We start from the raw sequence: 13,383 nt of genomic DNA on the forward strand, positions 1-13,383 counted from the left end.
GAACTTCCCAGTTCTTTAAAATAATGCCATGGAATCTTTTATGTCAACCTTTTATGTCCAACAAGGTTTAATGTCTCATCTGCAAGATGGCACCTCTCGCAGTGCAGCGGTTTCTCAGTGCTACACAGGAACAGTACTGGGCAATGTTCAACCATGCAAGGATGACTTTACACAATCTGAAACTCTCTCTCAAAAAGTTGTTTTGGTTAAGTCGGATCAATTGAAATTTTTTTGTGGAAAGTAATAAAGAGTACGAAGCCAAGAGAGACGGATGGAGTAAGATCAGTCATGAACTAATTATTTGGCAGAGCAGTCTTAAGAGGCTATGTCACCTTTATTAGTTCTGGTAGAAACTAATCTGGAAGGTGACTCTGTAGAGGGAAGTAAAATTGAAGAAAGGGTGGGATTAGATAAAATGGATTGCTCAGGGGTGTTTTTTTCAGGAGAGGATTGCGTGACCATGGTGGTTTTAAAGAGAATGGGAAGGTGTTTGGCAAAGGTTGTGCACCAGAATGCAGAATTTCAATTGGTTTGAAAGAGCCAGAGGTGGGTATCAGGAAATTAAGTTTGGAAAGATAAAGGAAAAAAACTTCAGAACGCTGAGGTAACAGGTTGGGAGATTTGAGTGGGGACACCAGGATGAGGAGGGTATGGTAGAGGTATCTGCTGAAAGGAATTGTGGATCAAATCTTATAACACTATCTAGGACTTGCAAAACAAATGCACAATAATATCAAATTTGTAGTTGTTTTGTGGTAGAGATTAAAAAGTAAAATCATAGAGGAGGAGTTTGAGTTGGCGGGTGGGAACGGATTTCGGTATCTTCAGGTGCGGGACTTTGTAATGCGGCAGGTTCCAAGCTTTCCTCGCCTCCCCCTGAGGGGACTACAGGACAAGGTGATGTCAAAAACAGGGGTTGGAGAGGGGAGGGTTTCGGAGATATACAAGGAGTTGATAGAGTGGGAAGGGCCCCTAGCAGAGAGGTGAAGAGTAAGTGGGAAGAGGAGCTGGGAGGAGAGCTGGAAATTGAACTGTGGGGAAAAAGCCTTGAAGAGAGTCAATTCATCCTCGTCTTGTGCCAGACATAGTTTGATCCAGTTCAAGGTGGTCCACAGGGCCCATATGACGGCAGCCCGGATGAGCAGGTTCTTTGAGGAGGTGGAAGACAGATGTGGGAGGTGTGGGGGCAGCCCGGTGAACCATGTACATATGCTTTGGGCATGTCCGGAATTGAGGGGATTCTGGCAGCGATTTGCGGACGTTATGTCAGAAGTCTTGGAAGGGAGGGTAACTCCGAGTCCAGAACTGGCAATATTTGGGGTATCGGAAGATCCGGGGCCAAGGGGGGTAGGGAGGCCGATTTCCTGGCCTTCTCCTCCCTGGTCACCCGGAGATGGAGTTTGCTGGGATGGAGGTTCTCTGAGCCCCCAAAGTAGGTCCGGAGATGGAAACCGTTCTTCGATTTCTTCAAGGAAAATTGAACATCAGCAGTCAGGGGGAGAGGGGTGGGTGGAGGAAAACAGGAGTCATGGCAATGTTAAATAAGGCAGGGAACTTGGTATACGGGTAATTAAGGAATAGGGTGGGGGATAGTAGGGGATGTTGTTTTCTGTTTTTGTTCTTTTGGGTGTCGGCCCGTGCAGTTGTTTAAGAAATGTTAATGTGCTAAACTGTGAAAATTACAAATTACAAAATATTTTCTAAAAAAAAAAGTAAAATCACAAACTACAGATCTCTAACAGATATATGTTGGACAAGAACTTGGGCTTGTTAACAACTGTTTTTTTGGCTGCATAGAGTTCTAAACTAGTGTCCACAGTGAGCACACACTTTGATGGGTGAATGGTGCTGGATACCATATTGATGTAGGTGTTGGTGCATGTGCAGTGAATGTACCCAGAAGTATGAACATAGAACATTACTACAGCGCAGTACAGGCCCTCGATGTTGCGCCGACAGGCAGATCGTGATGTTAATCACGCCGACAGGCAGATCATGACGTTAATCACCCCGTCAATCAGCATTCAATATTAATGCCAGTGGTGTCACTTTGGAGTTCTACTCTCCAACCAATGCCCTCTCTTAACCTTGCAGAGCTGAACATGAACTCTGTATCAGGAAGGAATGCTCCACAATGCTACTCAAAGGTATCAACTGCTACTTGCAGTTCATATGATGATTTATTTCTTCTGGATGTTGTTATGCTTTTACAAGTGTTTTGTGCTTCATGTTATAAAGGTTTACAGAGACTGGTGCAACAGTGCTGAGTGTCTTTTTGCTAATTTCACGGCTTCTGCTCAAAGCGATTGCTCCCAGGGCATGGATACACTAGCAGTCATTCTCTTTGGAATGTAGGATGACTTGGAGAATGAAGGACATGTAAAGCAGAACAAGCTGCTGGAGGAAAGTGGAAAGGGAGCAGGGCTCTCAACAGGAGGCCATAGTCTACTCCGGATGTTCAAAGAGCAATGAGCAATTTTTCTGAACTTCAGTGAACACCAATGTGTGAGATATCTGCATTTCAGTCATAACTACAGTCCCGGAGCTGGGCGAGGACTACAATGCCAGTAGCTATAAAAATGACATTGGCAATAGATGTTCATGACTCTGGCACCTTCCAGGCCATAGCTGGAGATATTTATAACAGCTTGCAGTTTGTGTCGTAAGGGTAGTCACTGAGGCTCTGTATTCAAACAGCTGAATACATTTAATTTTCTCTTGCAGAAGACAAGACAGAGGAGCGAGCATCCAGCTTCACAAGAACTACAGGCTTGCCCATAGTGCTTGTGCCACTAACTGCTCATGCAAATTGATCTGAGGGTACTGAATGTCACCTCTGCTCTATACCACTATGGATTCAAAAGGAATTCTACTCACTTAATATTGTGCTAATGTGTGACCACAAGAGCAGATGATCCAAGGGGAATGCCTGGTGTCCTTGGAGCAGTCATTATGCCCTCGCTCTGCAGCAGATTGCTGTGCCAGCTGCATTTGAGCACAGGAACAGATGATCCAAGGGGAATGCCTGGTGTCCTTGGAGCAGTCATTATGCCCTCGCTCTGCAGCAGATTGCTGTGCCAGCTGCAGCTGTTTAGCACACTGGGCTAAATCGCTGGCTTTGAAAGCAGACCATGGCAGGCCAGCAGCACGGTTCAATTCTCGTACCAGCCTCCCCGAACAAGCGCCGGAATGTGGCGACTAGGGGCTTTTCACAGTAACTTCATTTGAAGCCTACTTGTGACAATAAGCGGTTTTCATTTCATTTCATTTGAGCCACTACAACAGACCAAAGACAAAATAATGGGTGACAAGGGCTGTCCACTGATTACATGACTGATGACTCCAGTTTGTAACCCTGGCACACTTGCATATAATGAAAGTCATGATTCACTCAAAATGTGATGAAGCAGACTATTGCTACACTTGAACAGCACTTCCACTGTCAAGACCATTCTGGAAGAGTCCTGCAGTATTCTGCAGAGTGGGTGTCAAGATTTGTGGCGATCTGCTGAATGATCTCCAACATCATTATCATGAAAAGACACCCTTGCCACTGACTATAAGACAAGTAGCTCAGGATCAGGAGGAAGAAGAAGAGGGGAGGCAACCTAAACAGCTGCTTTCTGCCTAGATTATCCATGAAGCTCACTGGAATGTGCCCGCAGTGATTAGATCCCCAATTGCTCCATTCATCAATAATTCCACTCCTTGCCCCCTGACATTGACCATTATAATATTAACCACCACAGTCTGAACATTCCAGCAACTTTATGAATGAAATCATGTAATATTACATACAAACTTCAACTATAACCCTGGTTCTTTTCCTTAGGGCATTTCTTCAGTGTGTCTTTGTTGTCCTAGTGCTTCTATTCAAGCCAGTTGCTATAGCATGCCTAGCAGAACACTACTGACTTTCAATGCAGGTGACCATGAATGACTTTGGAGGGCAACCTTGAGCAGCTCTTTGCCTCGAAGCCTGGCTGCAGACTGTGCCATCTCTGCATGAATGACAGCAATCTGGGCTGGTTCGCAAACAAGAACAAAAGTTCTGGCAAAATTGCAGGGGTACGGGGAAAATGCTCCCCTACAATAGTGGCTAAAGGGATATTGGAGAGAGGGGGGGGGGGGGGGGGGGGTGGAGGAGAGGCAGGATCAGGGTATTGAACTTGATAATCAGCTATGGTCACAATGAAGGGCTGAATAGCCTCCTCCTGTTTCTATTTTCTATGTTTCTATGGAACTCAGCAATGCTGGTAATGTGTTGGTTGATAGATTGCTGAGATCCTTGCACTCCCCTTTGCAAATTATAATCAGGCATGATGGTAGCAGTTTGACCTTGCATGGCAGCAAGCTGACTTTGCCTAACAGCAGTTTGAGCCTCCACTGCATCACTTAGCCATTGCAGAATAGGCCTCAGCCACCCAGTGGTAGCAGTGACATTATCCATCAGACTCTCCGTCATGCTTGTGTCTACAAATGTGCTTATGGAATTGGCCACCGCCTTCTGTGCTAGGAATGGTGAGCTGCAATCTTTTTTTTATAAATTTAGAGTACCCAATTAATTTGTGGTTTTCTTTCCAATTAAGGGACAATTTAGAGTGGCCAATGCACCTACCCTGTACATTTTTGGGTTGTGGGGGTGAAACCTACGCAAACACGGGGAGAATGTGCAAACTCCACACGGACAGTGACCCAGAACCGGGATCGAACCTGGGACCTCGGTGCCATGAGGCAGCAGAGTTAACCACTGCGTCACTGTGCTGCCTTTGAGCTTCAATCTCTGCTCGGAGTCCTGTACTAAGTTGGTCCTGGATTCCGTCATCTTGGCATTGATCGGGGGTTTTCTATTTGGGACTTCCCAATGCACCAGGTGTTTTGTGCACACAACCACTAGAGTTCATCATCTTCTCCATCAAAGTCCTCACTTGAGTTCTCTGCATCAGAACCCGAGTTCAACCTTGCCCTCTAGTGAGCTGGCACCTGTGCAATCCTTTCCCTTTGACCTGGCTGCAACTGATGTATCACTGCATACAGATCCTGCCCCTATTCAATACCAGAATGTACAGCTGAGCTGGTAGCTATGAGAGTGATATCAAGTGACAATGTTGTGCTTTCATTGTCACTCTCTTCTTGGTGTCCCTCCTTCCTGATCAGTTGAGACTTTTGGGTATCTAAAAGGAAAAAGGCATAAGGTTAAGGACCAGGGGCGAGATTCTCTGACCCCCCGCCGGGTCGGAGAATCGCTGGGGGCTGGCGTGAATCCCGCCCCCGCCAGTTGCCGAAGTCTCCGGCACCGGATATTCGGCGGGGGCGGGAATCGCGTCGCGCCGGTTGGCGGGCCCCCCCCCCTGCCCCGCGCGATTCTCCGGCCCGGATGGGCCGAAGTCCCGCCGCTAAAATGCCTGTCCCGCCGGCGTAAATTAAACTACCTACCTTACCGGCGGGACAAGGCGGCGCGGGCGGGCTCTGGGGTCCTGTGGGGGGTGCGGGGCGATCTGGCCCCGGGGGGTGCCCCCATGGTGGCCTGGCCCGTGATCGGGGCACACCGATCCGCGGGCGGGCCTGTGCCGTGGAGGCACTCTTTCCCTTCCGCCTCCGCCACGGTCTCCACCATGGCGGAGGCAGAAGAGACTCCCTCCACTGCGCATGCGCGGGAATGCCGTCAGCGGCTGCTGACGCTCCCGCGCATGCGCCGCCCGGAGATGTTATTTCCCGCCAGCTGGCGGGGCACCAAAAGCCTTTTCCGCCAGCTAGCGGGGCGGAAATACGTCCGGCGCCGACCTAGCCCCTTAAGGTTGGGGCTCGGCCCCCAAAGATGAGGAGCATTCCGCACCTTTGGGGCGGCGCGATGCCCGTCTGATTTGCGCCGTTTTGGGCGCCAGTCGGCGGACATCGCGCCGTTTCCGGAGAATTTCGCCCATGGTGTGAGGAAGTAAGAGATGCTTGACCACACCATTTTCCCCCCCTATTCTTTCATGGGATGTGAATATTGCTGACAAGACCTCAATTTGGGCAGCATGGTGACACAGTGCTGCCTCACAGCGCCAGGGACCGGGGTTAAATTCCAGCCTTGGGTGACTGTGCGGAGTCTGCTCGTTCTCCCCGTGTCTGCATAGTTTTCCTCTGGGTGCTCCGATTTCTTCCCACAGTCCAAAGCTGTGCAGGTTAGGTGGATTGGTCATGCTAAATTGCCTATATTGTCCAAAAGGTTAGGTGAGGTTATGGTGCTACAGGGATAAGCTGGGCCTTGGTAGAGTGCTCATTCAGAGGTTCGGTGTAGACTCAATAGGGAAAAAGGCATCCTTCTGCACTGTAATGATTCTATGATCCCTAATTGCCTTTGGGAAGGTGGTGGTGAGCTTTTGGCTAGAACTCCTTGAACTGAAATAATTAATGGGGATTTAATGAGATGAGAATAGATCTTGCCCAGGTGAATTGGAATCAAAAGTTGGCAAGGAAAATTGCAACTGAACAACATGATTTTAAAGAGTCAAGTCTATTCCCATGAAGAGGAAAGGTAGGGCAAACAAATCCAGATTCCCCTGGATGATGAAAGGGATAAAGTGTAAAATGATGGTGGAAAAGGGTGCACATGACCGCTATTAGGTGGATATTACAATTGTGAACCAGACTGATTATAGAAGGTTCAGAAGGGAAGTGAAAAAAACAAGAGCAGCAATCAAAGAGAGAGTATGAGAAAAGACTTGCATCTATCATGTAGGGGAATCCGAAAGTCTTGTTTAAGCAGATCAATAATATAAGGGTGGTAAAAGAAAAAGTGAACTAATTAGGAAATTTAAAAAAAAAAAAAAAATGTTGTTATAAATTTAGAGTACCCAATTCATTTTTTCCAATTAAGGGACAATTTAGAGTGGCCAATCCACCTCCCCCGCACATCTTTGGGTTTTGGGGAGAATGTGCAAACTCCTCACGGACAGTGACCCAGAGCCGGGATCGAACCTGGGACCTCGGCGCCGTGAGGCAGCAGTGCTAGCCACTGTGCTGCCAGGAAATTTACGCACGGAGGCGTGAACTAAATGAGTTATGAACTAAATGCTTTGCATCTATCTTTACCAAGGAAGAAGGTGCTAACCAAGTCATAGTGAAAGACATATTGTATGAGTTGAAATATAGGAGGTACTAGATAGGCTGTTTGAAATTAAAGTTGATACGTCACCAGGACAAGGCGAGCTGCATTTAAGGATACTGAGGGAAGCGAGAGTGGAAATTGTGGAGTCACTGACCATAATCTTCCAATCCTCATTAGGTACAGGTGTGGTGCCAGGGAAACTGGAGAATTGCTAATGGGTGCAAGGATGAATACCTGGCAACTAAAGACCAGATAGTTCAGCCTTGGTTGTGGGATACTTATAGAAGTCACTTGAATAAATGTGGATTATTAAGAAAAGCCAGCATGGATTTGTTAAGGGCAATCTTGATTAACTAACTTATTTTAATGAGGTAACAGGTTTGATGAGGGTATTGTGAGCAATGTGCTGTACAGAGATTTGCAAAAGGTATTTGACATACTGCTGTATAACCGGCTTGTCAACAAAGTTAGACACATGGAATAATAAGGCCTGCAGCAGTTAGATACAAAATTAGCTGAGAGTCCTGGTGAATGGAAGAGGGTATACAGTGGGGTTCACCAGGGCCCAGCTTTTCTTGATATGTATTAATGACTTAGGCATGGTTTTTTTTCAAAGTGCGGGTCGTCACCCGCGGCGGGTGGGTTGCGGGCGGGTGTCAGAAGGATCGCGGAGCTAAGGTTCACTGTGTTCTGCATCCATCAGCCGCTAACGCAGTTTGCCAATGTCAATATTTATAAGCCTGCAGAGAAAATCCTGCCTAAAATATCAATTCAGTCCCCGAGACAGAGCAATTATTCGACTGATTTCCTGAAACCCTCACGGTTCCTTCCCGGTGGCGGCTCTGCTTCAAAAACCATATTCCACACAATGTTCGATGGATTTGTTGTCCTCTGCTGGCCAAAGTTGTGGCCCAAGAGTTCGCCCAGACACGGTCCATCTGCACTTGCATCCCCATATACTCTGCACCCTGCAGTGGACCACATCAAGGTGATCTTATTCCCCCTCTGGGAGACCAGCAGAAAGAGGCCGTCATGAAATACAAGGGGATCATCAGCTGATCCAGAGCCCTCAGTGAGTGTGCACAAACCTGGACAGAGAATTTTTCTGTATGTAATTATAAATCAAGATTTTAAGTTCTCCGTCGTCTTCCTTCTCTTTGTTTCCTTGAGGCAGTGTCCCAAGATGAATCCCACGACTGTTGGCAGTACTCCAGTATCAGTGAACCTTTATAGATGGGAGGATATCACAGGCATATATGATCCCGTCCTTGCTCAATGTTGACATAAATTCAATGCTCCAAGGGCTACTGGATAGTGATTACGAACATGACATCTAAATGATTTACTTTCCCTCCCTTGCCTGAGGCAAGAAAACCGTTGTGCCTCAAACACTGCTTTGACTCAGGATAGACTGGGTTAGCAAACGTGGCGTGAGCCCCGAAGGTCAGCCATTTGGCAAAAGTGGGTCCCGGGGGAAAAAAGTGGGGGGAAAAAAGTTTGAAAAACACTCGTGCAAATGCCACAATTTCAAAATTTGAGAGTATCATTGTGTGAGTGATAGACTTCAAAAGGATACAGATAGGCTGGTGAAATGGATGGACATGTGAGTGATATTTTACTGCAGCGAAGTGTGACATTCATTATTGTAGGAAGAACGAGGAGCGGCAATATAAGATACAGTTCTAAAGGTCTGCAGGAACAAAGGATCTGGGGGTATGTGTGCATAAATCATTGAAGGTGGAAGGACAGATTGCAAAAGCAGTTAATAGAGCATATGGGATCATAGGCTTTATAAATAGAGGCACAGAGAGTACAAAAGCAAGGATGTTATGATAAACAGTTTGGTCTCAACTGGAGTATTGTGTTTAATTCTGGGCACCTGACAATAGTTTCAAGGATGAGAAACTTCAACTACTTAGATAAATTAGAGAAGCTAGGACTGTTTGGGGAAAAGGAGATTTAATAAATTTCTTCAAAATCATGAGCGAGCTGGACAGAGTAGGTGGAAGAAACTGTTCCCATTAGTGAAAGGGTCAAGAATCAGGACATCCATTTACAATGATTGACAAAAGAAGAAATGATGACTTGGGGAAAAAATTTCACACAGCAAGTGGTTAGGATTTGAAAGGCGCAGCCTAATCGTGTGGTGGAGACAAACTTAGTTGAGGCCTTCAGAGAATTATATAATTGTGTGCAAATAAAAGCATTGTGGAGCTACATGGAAAAGGTGGAGGAGTGGGTCTAGGCCAGGGGTTTTCAAACTCTGGTTGTAACCCGCGGGTGGGGCGTGGGCAGGTTTTGGGAGAGCTTTTAAAAATGCCGGCCGCGACGGACTTATGAGATTGCTGGCCATCCCACATATGCATGCCGGATCAAGCAGTGTGCAGGCCCGGAGCCCAGCAGGGTGGACCGCCTCCTCCTGACATCCAGGGCCAGTTTTCTTTCAGCAAATGATGGAAACCTCCCACCAGAAGCAGGGAGCAGGTCATGCGGCCAGTACGCTGACATCATGTGTTGTGGGCGCGAGAGAGATTCCTCCATTTTGCAGTTGCCAGCAGTGCTGTTGTGAACTCCTGGACCTCTGGTGAACAATCCATGAAGAAGAAGCTGAAAACAGGAACAAAGCAGCATAAAGATGATTACGTGATGTACGGGTTATTAATTGTTCTACTGCAAATCGGGATTTAAAGTTCATGTGAGTTATATGCAGGAATCACTGGCAAATGAAAGTTTAAAACCCTCAGAACTTGAAACACATTTGAGGACTAAATATGGCGAGTTCGAGGACAAACCTCTTTATTATCAGAAATGTAACATTGAATAACAAAGCAAGTGACTTCATGAGGACCAAACACGCTCATCTGTCACGTTAAAGGTAAATGAAAATGGTGGGTTGCAAAGGTCGGTTGGCATGGGTTGCAAAGGGCGGCTGGTGTAGGTCTCGAAGGATGGTCAGTTGGTAAAAATGGGTCCCAGACAAAAAGTTTGAAAAGCACTGATCTGTGCGAGTTGCTGTTGCAGAGAGCTTGCACAGAAATGATGGGCTGAATAGCCTCCTGTGCTGCAACAATTCTAGGATTCTGTGCTGCAGTCCATCTGGTGTTGTTGCTCTCAGAATTCTATTAGGAAGGTAGTTCCTGGTTATTGACCCAGCAACATGATATGTGGCCTGTAGGGGAATTAGAGATGGTGGTGTTCCCATGTGTCTGCCTGTGTAGGTTGTATAGGTTATGGGTTTGGAAGGTGCTATAAAGGAGGTTTGGCAAGTTGCTGCAGTGTAGATCTTACAGTCACTATGCACTGGTAGTGTGGTGATATGTACAATGTCTGAAGCTAATGGTGCAGTTGGTAGGATATGCATTTGACAATACAGTTGCTCTTCTTGATCACTCTCATGTGAGATCATTGAACTTATTGTGGCACTACATCTAGGCCTTTACCTGCACGGATGTCTACTCAAACTGTCTTTTAACCATGTGCCTGCGGATCTCATAGTCTCCTGTGGATACAGGACATCCCTCTTCCTTTCCACCTACTCCACTAAGACATTCAGTGTAGCGTTCGATAACCTTGCAGCTCATTCTCTCCTATGCCATTCCTCTTTTTTTTTTCCAGGTCAGATTTCCATCAACCATGACCCACAGCACCTTTTCCAGCTACAATGCACCTCCGTTAAGGGGTGCAGGCTAACTTTAAACAGTGCACGCCAACTTTCAGAGTTGCTAGCCACTTTAAGATATTGGCCCCCGATGTGTCCAGCCAACGGAGAGAATGCTGCGTGATGCCTGGATGCAGAATTTGTGGAAATCAGCAGGCAGCATGAAGTTGGTGAGCTGTCTGCATTGAAATCAATAGGCATGAGTAATTATACATCACATTCCCTGTGCCCATTTTTGAAGGCCATCAAATTGGCACCCAAAATATTGGAAATGTACAATAAGTTGGTGCGCCTCTGAATAGTAAAGAAATGGTTTTGGATAGGAGCCTGCATCAAATTTTCTAATATCCCTTTTAGCCTTATCTTTCACGATCTTTCATTTCCACAGACTATTCTATGACTGACACTTGTAATATAGCTCTTGAATCTTTTGTTGTAACATCCATGTTGTCCATGGGATGTAATTAGTGTGAATTTATTGAGTGAAAATGATCACCAGGAAATAAGTCAGTTATTGTTATTTTTGTTACAGAATTGAATAGAATTTCCTCTAACCAAAGTTAAAGAATAATTCCTTGACTGTCATGAACAATAATGATTTAGTAAAAAACAGTTTACACAGAAGATATAAAACCTTGTATCAACCACAAATGAGGTAAATGAAAAGTGATTAAAATGGTCATCATGTGGTTGTTGATGGTGTATTTAAAAGGAAAATAACATGAAAAATATTACTATCTCGTAGATGACAGGAATATTTTCCATAGCCTATGCTTTCAACTGACATTGCACAGAGTTAACAAAAGGGTTGTTTTCACACTTGGTTGTTTGGTGGGTATTTTTAGAAATTGTGTAACATCAGCTTTGAGCTGTCCACACTGTGCTGCATCTGCTGTAATTCTCCTGATATGATCGCCCATAATGATCAAACTTGAATAAGCATTGGAGGAAATTTAAAATAAAAAAATCATCACTTGCTTATTTGTCCATTGACTCCTCTGGATTTGTGTAAATTAATAACAGAATACATAAAGTTTAGACACTTGGTTTTCCCCACTGATTATTACTTTTGGGCTGTTTAACGCACCTTGATTTGGATGATTTCAATAAACCCTTCCAATGTCACTTTGTAAATATATGGCATCATCTGAACTGCTTGATATTATGCAGTATGCTTTCAACACTGGCATTGTATATGGTGGATGCTCTTCATCTGGAATATTTAGTGAAATAATTGCTGACGTCTCTGTTCAAATCATGATACAACACTGAAATGACCCTAATCAGTATCGCAACTTCAGTACGACAAGAGGGGATGTGGTTTGGGATACTGCTAGTAGAATTTTGTTCTTCATTCTTGGGATATGGCGTTGCTGGCAAGGCCAGCATTTATTATCCATCCCTAAGAATGTTGTGGTGAGGTTTGTTCTTCACATCTGAGTAGCTTATTGGGCTATTTCAGAGGGCAGTTAAGAGTCAACCACATTTCTTTGATTTGGAATCAGAAACAGAACAGACTGGGTAAGGATAGCATATTTCTTTCAGCATATTTATGAAAGCTGATGCCGTACCTTTAAATTATGGCATCAAAGGGAAGATGTAGATGGGAAATAGGAGGGAGACCAGAGATAAGTACTGAGGGTAGTGCTTCCCAAACTATTTTCAAATGTGTCCTCATTTTAACATTTTGTAAATTAACTTGACCCCAGGAAAAGCAAAACAACAAATAAAGCAGCAAAATAACACAAGTTCAAATATTATAGATCAATATATAATAGGACGGCACGGTAGACAGCGGTTAGCACTGTTGCTTCACAGCTCCAGAGTTCCAGGTTCGATTCCTGGCTTGGCTCACTGTCTGTGCAGTCTGCACGTTCTCACTGTATCTGAGTGAGTTTCCTCCGGGTGCTTCGGTTTCCTCCCACAAGTCCTGAAAGATGTGCTGTTAGGTAATTTGGACATTTTGAATTCTCCCTGTGTACTCGAACAGGTTCCGGAATGAGGCAACTAGGAGCTTTTCACAGTAACTTCATTGCAGTGTTAACGTAAGCCTACTTGTGACAATAATAAAGGTTATCAAGAATATTATTATTTTTCCCCAAGCTAGGGAAATGAAATTTGTTCCAGCTTGTCACCACCATCACGTGTGTTACGATGATATAAAAGCACCAATCACTCATAACGTATTTGGGTAAACGCATTGTTCGTTCATTTATTATTTCTAGGTACATGTGAACAGATGTACCTGGACAGAATGCTTGAAATATCAAAGCTGCAGAGCTGTGTGTGTTCTGTGCAAAAATAAACATAAAACTTGATCGCATGGCATACTTCTTTCTAATGATGTCATGCTGCAAGCCCATAAAGGCATATCACAACAACACATTTCTTCCAAAGAAATCTAACTCATAGCAAAATATGATCATGTTTAAGTACTAATACATAAGTATATGTAGACAGTCCAACTAGGGAAGGGGCGGTACTGGACCTGGTATTGGGAAATGAGTCCGGCCAGGTGGTAGAAGTTTCAGTAGGGGAGCATTTCAGGAACAGTGACCACAATTCAGTAAGTTTTAAAGTGCTGGTGGACAAGGATAAGAGTGGTCCTCGGATGAATGTGCTAAATTGGGGG

The 13,383-nt window shown here is 45.0% G+C and overlaps 1 protein-coding gene across 6 annotated transcripts in view; it reads left to right on the plus strand.

The window, feature by feature from the left end:
* LOC140420998 (group XIIA secretory phospholipase A2-like) overlaps positions 1-13,383 on the plus strand; it is a 227,093-nt gene that overhangs the window by 135,096 nt on the left and 78,614 nt on the right. The window contains exon 2 of one of the 6 annotated variants that reach the window (XM_072505242.1): positions 10,709-10,921. The exons of the other annotated variants lie outside the window; for them this stretch is intronic. The gene's annotated coding sequence lies outside the window, so the exon portion shown is untranslated. The remainder of the gene's footprint in view (positions 1-10,708; positions 10,922-13,383) is intronic. 6 annotated transcript variants of the gene reach the window in all.

This window comes from Scyliorhinus torazame, chromosome 5, assembly GCF_047496885.1.
Source record: "Scyliorhinus torazame isolate Kashiwa2021f chromosome 5, sScyTor2.1, whole genome shotgun sequence".
NCBI classification, from domain to species: Eukaryota; Metazoa; Chordata; class Chondrichthyes; order Carcharhiniformes; family Scyliorhinidae; genus Scyliorhinus; species Scyliorhinus torazame.